This window comes from Babylonia areolata, chromosome 10, assembly GCF_041734735.1.
Source record: "Babylonia areolata isolate BAREFJ2019XMU chromosome 10, ASM4173473v1, whole genome shotgun sequence".
In the NCBI taxonomy this organism is placed as follows: Eukaryota; Metazoa; Mollusca; class Gastropoda; order Neogastropoda; family Buccinidae; genus Babylonia; species Babylonia areolata.
This window is the reverse complement of record NC_134885.1, coordinates 31,440,789-31,448,288: the sequence shown is the minus strand read 5'-3', so window position 1 is coordinate 31,448,288 and position 7,500 is coordinate 31,440,789. Positions and strand designations below refer to the sequence as shown.

At 46.7% G+C, this 7,500-nt stretch overlaps 1 protein-coding gene and 1 long non-coding RNA gene across 2 annotated transcripts in view; one reads left to right on the top strand and one right to left on the bottom strand.

Moving 5' to 3' along the window:
* The window catches only part of LOC143286945 (uncharacterized), a 380,932-nt gene that overhangs the window by 214,458 nt on the left and 158,974 nt on the right, over nucleotides 1-7,500 (bottom strand). The window lies entirely within an intron of this gene.
* LOC143286940 (uncharacterized) overlaps nucleotides 1-7,500 on the top strand; it is a 151,379-nt gene that overhangs the window by 127,091 nt on the left and 16,788 nt on the right. The window lies entirely within an intron of this gene.

The following is a 7,500-nucleotide window of genomic DNA, read 5'->3' as shown; positions in this document are numbered from 1 at the left end:
TAAAGGGAGAGTCGGTGGGATCAGATTGGGGTTGATGGAAGGTCTGGGGGATTCAGGGTAAGCTAATGCATGGGTTTGTAGGCCACACAGATAAAGTTTGGGTCATGATAGCCATGTGGAAGTCTTCATATATGAGGATTTTTTGTTCATTCGTATTGCTTTTTCTCATTTCTTTAACTGTCTTTCTTTCTTCTTTATCTTTCTTTCCCTTTCTTTATTTTTTTTTCTACTTTCCCATCAGTGACAAGTTTAATGATATCCTGCGTTCTTTGACATAATCATCAGTGGCCACGTGGATTCACTTGTATTCAAAGGAGGGGGGAGGGTATTACTGATGCTGAGGGTCATCAGCAAATAACCAAAGGTTATAACGTGGTCTGGGGTTTACTTTTTGGTCTCTGCTTGCAGGCTATCCAAGGTACACTTTGCCCACAGCTAACCTTCCTATTTGTAACAGGGGAGCTGGGGAGTGAAAAAGCAATCAGAGCTGGTCTGTTATCGTTGCTGGAAGGCAGACTGCATTTATATATATATATATATATATATATATATATATATATATTATAGTATGCCACTGACTACTGGGTTTGTTGTCAAGGCAAATAAGGTTTGGGAAATGATAGCTGTGTTGAAGGCTAGATGTGGGAGTTTTGGCTTTTGTATAACTTTGTTTTGCTTGTTTGTTTGTTTCTTCTTTTCTTTCTTTCTTTCTTAATTTCTTTCTTTCTTTCTTTCTAACTCTACTTTCCATTAATAACATGTTCATTAATATCCTTCGTTCCTTGAATAGCAATGACCACGTGAATTCATTTTTATGCTGGGAAGACTTGGTGGTACTGACACGAGTTCGTCATCAGAAAATGGGGGAAAAGAAAGTTGAGTTGTGGCTCTGGGTTGAGTTGTTTTTGTTTTTTTTGTTTTTTGGTGGGTTTTGTTGTTGTTGTTGTTTTGTCTCTGTTGGCTTGCTGCTCAAAATTCACTTTGCTCAAAGCTAACCTTTCCACTTGTGCGGTGGAGAGGAGGGAGGGTGGGGGGTGCGGATCGGGGTCGGGGGGGAGTCACCCAGCGCTGTTCTATTATCGTTCACTTCACTCAGTGTAATCCTTCCCATTTGCACAGGGACGGGGGAATGGCGGGGGGAGGGGGGTGGAGGGACGGGGGGAGGGGGTCGGGGGGGGGGAGGGAATGGTCTGTTGTCGTACACTTTCCTCAGCGCAGACCTTCCTATTTGTACAAGGACGGGTGACAGGGGAGGGGTGTGGGAGGGAGTCACTCTGTGCTTTGTCTGTTGTCGTACACTTGGCTCAGAGCTAACTTTTTTCTCATTTACATGAATATTCAGAAACTGATCCATGGTATCCATCCCTTCCTTCCTGGCATCTGCGTGCAGCTGAGATACCGACCCGCTGCTAGTCTAGTCTTTCTTCTGTGGGTAGGGAGAGCTCAAATGTCACTCTGTGGTGACCTTTTCTTCTGCGGAATTATGGGAATAAGGAAACTCAAGTACCGCCTGTGGTAATTCTGTCTCTCTGATGATGGGCATATTTCAAGCTTGGGCATCATTTACTTCAACTGGGTCTCCAAAGAAATGAAGTTCTCGGCTTGTGAACGAAACCTCAAAGAAGCGCGACTCCGCTCGGGCAAATCTGTATATGATTCACCACCATTATACTATGCAGATGGTTGACCAGTGGTGTAACCCACCGTGCTAAAAGAGGCCTCGATGAAAGGAAAACTAAAAAGATAAAAGATCAAATGTAGACAGATAGACGGATGGACAAATAGACAGACAGATAGATAGACAGATAGACGGGTGGATGGATCGATGGTTAGATAAGAAAGAAAGAAATGGACAAGAAAACACATTCTCTCTCTCTCTCTCTCTCTCTCTCTCTCTCTCTCTCTCTCTCTCTCTCTCACACACACACACACACACACACACACACACACACACACACACACACACACACACACACACACACACACACACACACACACACACACACGGAAATGGAGAAACGACAAAGAGCAACAAGAAAGAAAGAGGAAGAGAGAATGAAAGGAAAGAGAACTCACAACCACATCGAAGCTGCAACAAGGTTAGCGTGACACGGGGGGGAAAGCGAGGAGGCGAACCTGCAGTGGCTCACCTTAAAGCCTCCAGACATTTCTCTTCTCTAATCCAATTGGCTGCTGGAAGGGCAGCCATTCAGAAGAGAGAATCGAACCCACACCCACCCTACCCTACCCTACCCTACCCTACCCTTCCTATCTTTCCTCCCCTTTTCTCCCCATCTCTCAAGCCGTGGGTCGTGTATTTTCATCGTTCTCAGTGGCCTTGAGGTAATTAATGTGTCTTTTCCCCCTAAGGAGTGGGGCAGGGAGAGGTGGGGTTGGGGGGGCGGGGGTCCGGGGGGTGGGGTGTGTGCGGGGGAGTCTGATGTCGACCTATGCCATCACGCTTTTCGCTTTTCTTCGTGGGAACCATGTGGGGATTTCTGACAGTAATTTTCTCTTCGTGAATCCATCCTTGCCACTTCACTGGTAGGTAGGGTCAGCGTCGTTTGTTTTTTTAGCTCTGTTTTGACACCACTGGGGGAGAAGTATTCATGGTGTTTTTTCGTTGTTGTTGTTGTTGTTTGTTGTTGTTGTTGATGATGATGTTGTTCTTGTTTGCTGTTGTTTTGCTTTTGGTTTTTGTTGTTTGCTGTTGTTGTTTTTGTTGTTGTTGTTGTTGTTTTTTGCGGTGCGGAGACATGTACCTTCCGAATTGCAGTAGCAGATATCAGCAATGTACGCACAAGTTCATACTTTCCACGCGAATCAAAATCGCACACCTAAACTGAAGTGATGTACGTCTCTATGTTAACCTGTTATCCCTTTTTACCCGTAGAGTCCAAACCCACCACGCCCCCCCCCCCCCCCCCCTAGGGTTTTTACCCCGGGGTTATTCTGGGCTATCCTGGAAATACCCCCGGGGTCATTTGTGGCTAGACAAGATCAACCACCCTCTCCACCCTCCTTAGCTGGAACTTGCCCCCTTTAACGGGATAAATCAAGCTGTTGAGAAAGGCGGAGGGGGGTAGGGGGGGGGTCGTTCTGGGTCAACCATTACTGACCCACTCCCAGCCCTTTCTCCATCACAACATATTTGAAGCAAATGTGTGTGTGCAGGAGGGGGGTGGAGGTGGAATTATAATTTGACAGCCTGTGCTGAATCTATGCGGGACACATATGCCCCCGGGGGTCATTTCTAGCTAATCCAATATCCATTACGGGAGGCTGGGGGTGGGGGTGGCGGGGGTTGCAGTTTGAGAGAATTACTACTGACAAGCTGAAATTTACCACCCGGAGTCATTGCAGACTAGTCTACATAGAACCCGGAGTTAATGTGGGCTAGGCAGATTTTACTCCGGGATAAAAACCAACGAGGGTGTACGAACAGGTATTTTTCACCGGTTACTTGTGAAAGTTCAAACATGTACATTTTTTTCCGTCGCATCTACTGGGTGATCTTCTTCTCGGTGACTCTTTCAAATATTCTGTACTATACACGCCCACTAGTATTAAGTGAATACAGATGGGTTAAATCCAATCGAATCTAAGCGAAAGTGGCAGAATGGTTAAGACGCTCATCTGCCAATACAGTGTCCGTGAGGGACAGGTTGTGTTCAAGTACTGCTTCACGTTGAAAGAGAAACACCCGTAGGTGCTGGGGAGGACCCAGAAAAGCAGTGTCTCCATCAGCCCTTGGAACAATCCTGCACCACCTTTGGAGGCCTGCGCTGTGTTCACGATGGGTGCAGGCACGCACAGGACACTCCATTAAGAATTCAAGGGTCATCACTGCTCCCGAACAGAGGCAAAAGAGATCACAGGATGCAACTCGCGACAGCCTTAAAAGAAGTACCCCCATGGGTGTACCAGCCAGTATTTCATGACTGCAGAGCCCACCGGCAAAAGACACCACCCTCCAGCTGCTGAGCACACCCCACAGACCAAACCGCCCTTGCCCGCAGACAGATGAAGACAGTGCCACCCCAGACACAGCCATACGGTCTCATGTGCCCTTCACGTTGGCTATTATAAAGTTAACTTCGAACACTGAAAATTTCGTATTTCGTCACTGGTTTAACAATACTTGTACTGCAATGAAAGTCCTAGTGGTGATGAAACGTGAATAAAAGTCTTTTTATTGCCCATATAGCAATACAGCCCTCCAGACAACGGGGTTTCATTTAAGCATATTGTTGCACCTCTAGAATGATCTCTCTCTCTCTCTCTCTCTCTCTCTCTCTCTCTCTCTCTCTCTCTCACACACACACACACACACACACACACACACACAATACATACTTAATAATACACGCACTCACATGTGTAACACGTGAAGTGGTGAAGAAAGTTTGAAACGAAAAAAAAAAAAAAGAAATACATAAAAGAAAGAAAAGGAAAAATAAGAATCGATCCTTCTTCGTGATAACAATAACCAGAACTGCATCTGCACTGGCTCACCTTAAAACCTCCAGACCTTTCTCTAATTCTCCCGATCCAATCCTGTCTCTTCTCTAATCTGATTGGCTATTGGTGCAGCCATTCTGAGAGAAGCGTCCATCCACCCTCCCTACTACTCTTCCTTCTCTTCCTGGCTCTGAAACCATGGAGACATTAACTGTCGTGCGCTTTCATCGATATTAGCCGCCTTGGGGTAACTGACTTGACTTTCCCTCTGGACTTGATTGGCGCTATCACGCCTTTCTCGGTGGGAACTCAAGAGGATCTCTGGAATTTCTCTGTACCAAATAAGGTCTTGCTTCTTCCGGCTTGAGCAAGTGTCGTTTGTTTTATTCTGTTTGACTCTTATGCATGACAGAGAGGTCGGTGGTGTTTTAAGTGGAGAGATACACGTATTTTACAAATAGCGAAGCTCGCCAACAGACACGCATGGACTCACACACACACACACACACACACACACACACACACACACTGCATACACACAGCATTACATCGGATCCCACTGGTCGTATTTCCGTATCCTAATGGCCTGTACATGCAGTGTCGCTCTGAAGATGGGGGTGGAGGGGGGGGGGAGAGGGGATTGAAATGTTTCTGACTGCAGTTTATTCTGTCTCGTTGGATCATGGAGGGATAAAAATTTCCTTTGCCATCAGAACGAGCAGTGAAGGGAAACTTAGGACACGAACGAAGCTGTGCGATCATTGGCCTGCCGGTGTAGCTGTCCAATCGTAACACGCCCCCCCCCTCACGTTAGTTTTACCCCAAGGGTCAAATGTGACTAGTCCAGATTAACCACATGGTCTGTTCCGAATACCCTGGCATGAACCCTGAGGGAAGAATTCAGCTGGATGGATTACACCACCACCACTCTTTTCGTAATGAATATGCATGGGGGTCATTTTAAACTAGCTAGCTTGAAATGACCCCCGGGGTAAATTTGGCCCTGGTAAATTAGAAGTCTGTCTTGACAGGCCAAACACACACACACGCGCGCGCGCGCACGCACGCACGCATGCACATGTTGGTAATAATAATAATACATAAAATGATATGAATGAAAATGATAATAAGAATGATAATGATATTGATAATGATGATGATGTTGATGATGATAATAATAATAATAATGGTATTTATATAGCGCCGAATCTTGTGCAGAGACAAATCAAAGTGCTTTTGCATCAGTCATTCACACGCATGCGTAACTGTAAAACTGGGGGGGGGGGGGGAATGAAGACAAGAAAGAGGCAGGGAAGGGAGGCTATTTGGGGAAGAGGTGGGTTGAAAGGCTAGACTTGAAAGAGGTGAGTGCGGAGACCTGACGAAGCGAAAGAGGAAGTTCATTCCAATAGCAAGGTCGAGAGACAGAGAAAGAACGGCAGCCAACAGTCGAGTGTTTGAATCTGGGTTTGCATAAACAGAGTGGATCCGAAGCCGATTGTAGAGAGCGAGATGGCGTGTAGAGGTGAAGGAAGCCACAGAGATAGGAAGGGGTAGATTTGTGAATATATTTATAACATAGAATGCTGATCTTGTACTTTATCCTGTGAGAGACAGAGAGCCAGTGGAGATGTTGCAAAAGAGGAGTGATGTGCTCAGATCTTTCCTTTCTGAGGACGAGTCGGGCAGCAGAGATTTGTAAGCGCTGAAGGGACTAAATGGATGAAATGCAATACAATACAATACAATGCAATGCAATACAGTACAGTACAATACAATACAATGCAATACAACAAAAGCTTCCCCAAACAACCTGACTTCCCCATTGACTCGGAGAGTCCATTATTTATTACCGCTCCGTTCCGTTCTGGAAGGGAGAGTCCATGAAGCCGTGAAGTGATGGACGCCGTCTGACACAAGTGAGCCCTTTGTGTGTGAATCAAAGGCGGTGGACAGGCAGTTGAGAGCAATGACCTGTCAAACTGTCTGGCGTGAAAGATTAAGATTTAGACAGAGGATGGGTTTAATGGCTCCATCCACGGAGGCTGGCTCAATACAGTCTCGTTTGTGTGGGTGGGTGTGTCAGGGTGGGGGAGTTGCGTGATGTGTCTGTGTGTGTGTGTGTGTGTGTGTGTGTGTGTGTGTGTGTGTCTGTGTGTGTCTGTGTGTGTGTTTGGTGTGTGTGTGTGTGTGTGTGTGTGTCTTTGTGTGTGTCTGTCTGTGTGTGTGAGTGTAAACAGAAGTAGTAGTAGTCGTCGTGGTAGCAGTAGTAGTAGCAGTAGTCTTCAGTTCTATGTCTGTGTGCTTTAAGTTGTATTAGTGTTTGTGTGTGTGTGAGAGAGAGAGTGAGAGAGAGTTAAAACTGCTTCATCATAACCATTTGGTCAGTATCAAAGAATCTGATTTTTCTTTGTTTTGTCAGTCATAAAGAGGAGGGGTGGAGGAGGGGGAGTGGCAGGGTGTGTGTGCACGCGCTGTAGTGTACTGCGTGCGAATATGTGTGCGTGCACAGTCGCACAGTATGATTATGTATCTGTCTGTCTGTCGTCATTTGTCTCGGTGTGTGTGTGTGTGTGTCGGTGTGTGTACATCCGTATGCGTAGGGGCAGAGACAGACAGCCAGGCAGGCAAGCAGGCAGACCGACAGACGGACAGGTAGACAGGCAGACAGGCACACTAGCAAGCACACGCGCAGACAGACAAACAGACAGAGAGACAGACAGACAAACAAACAGACGGGAAGGCAAGCAGGCAGGCAGGCAGAAGGACAAGGAGACAGGCAGACAAACACATAGGCAGGTAGATATGCACACACACACACACACACACACACACACACACACACACACACACACACACACACACAGAGGCAGACAGACATTCAAACGGACACACGCACACACACACACACACACACACACAGAGGCGGACAGACAGTCAAACGGACACACACGCACACACACACACACACACACACACACACACAGAGGCAGACAGTCAAACGGACACACACACACACACACACACACACACACACAG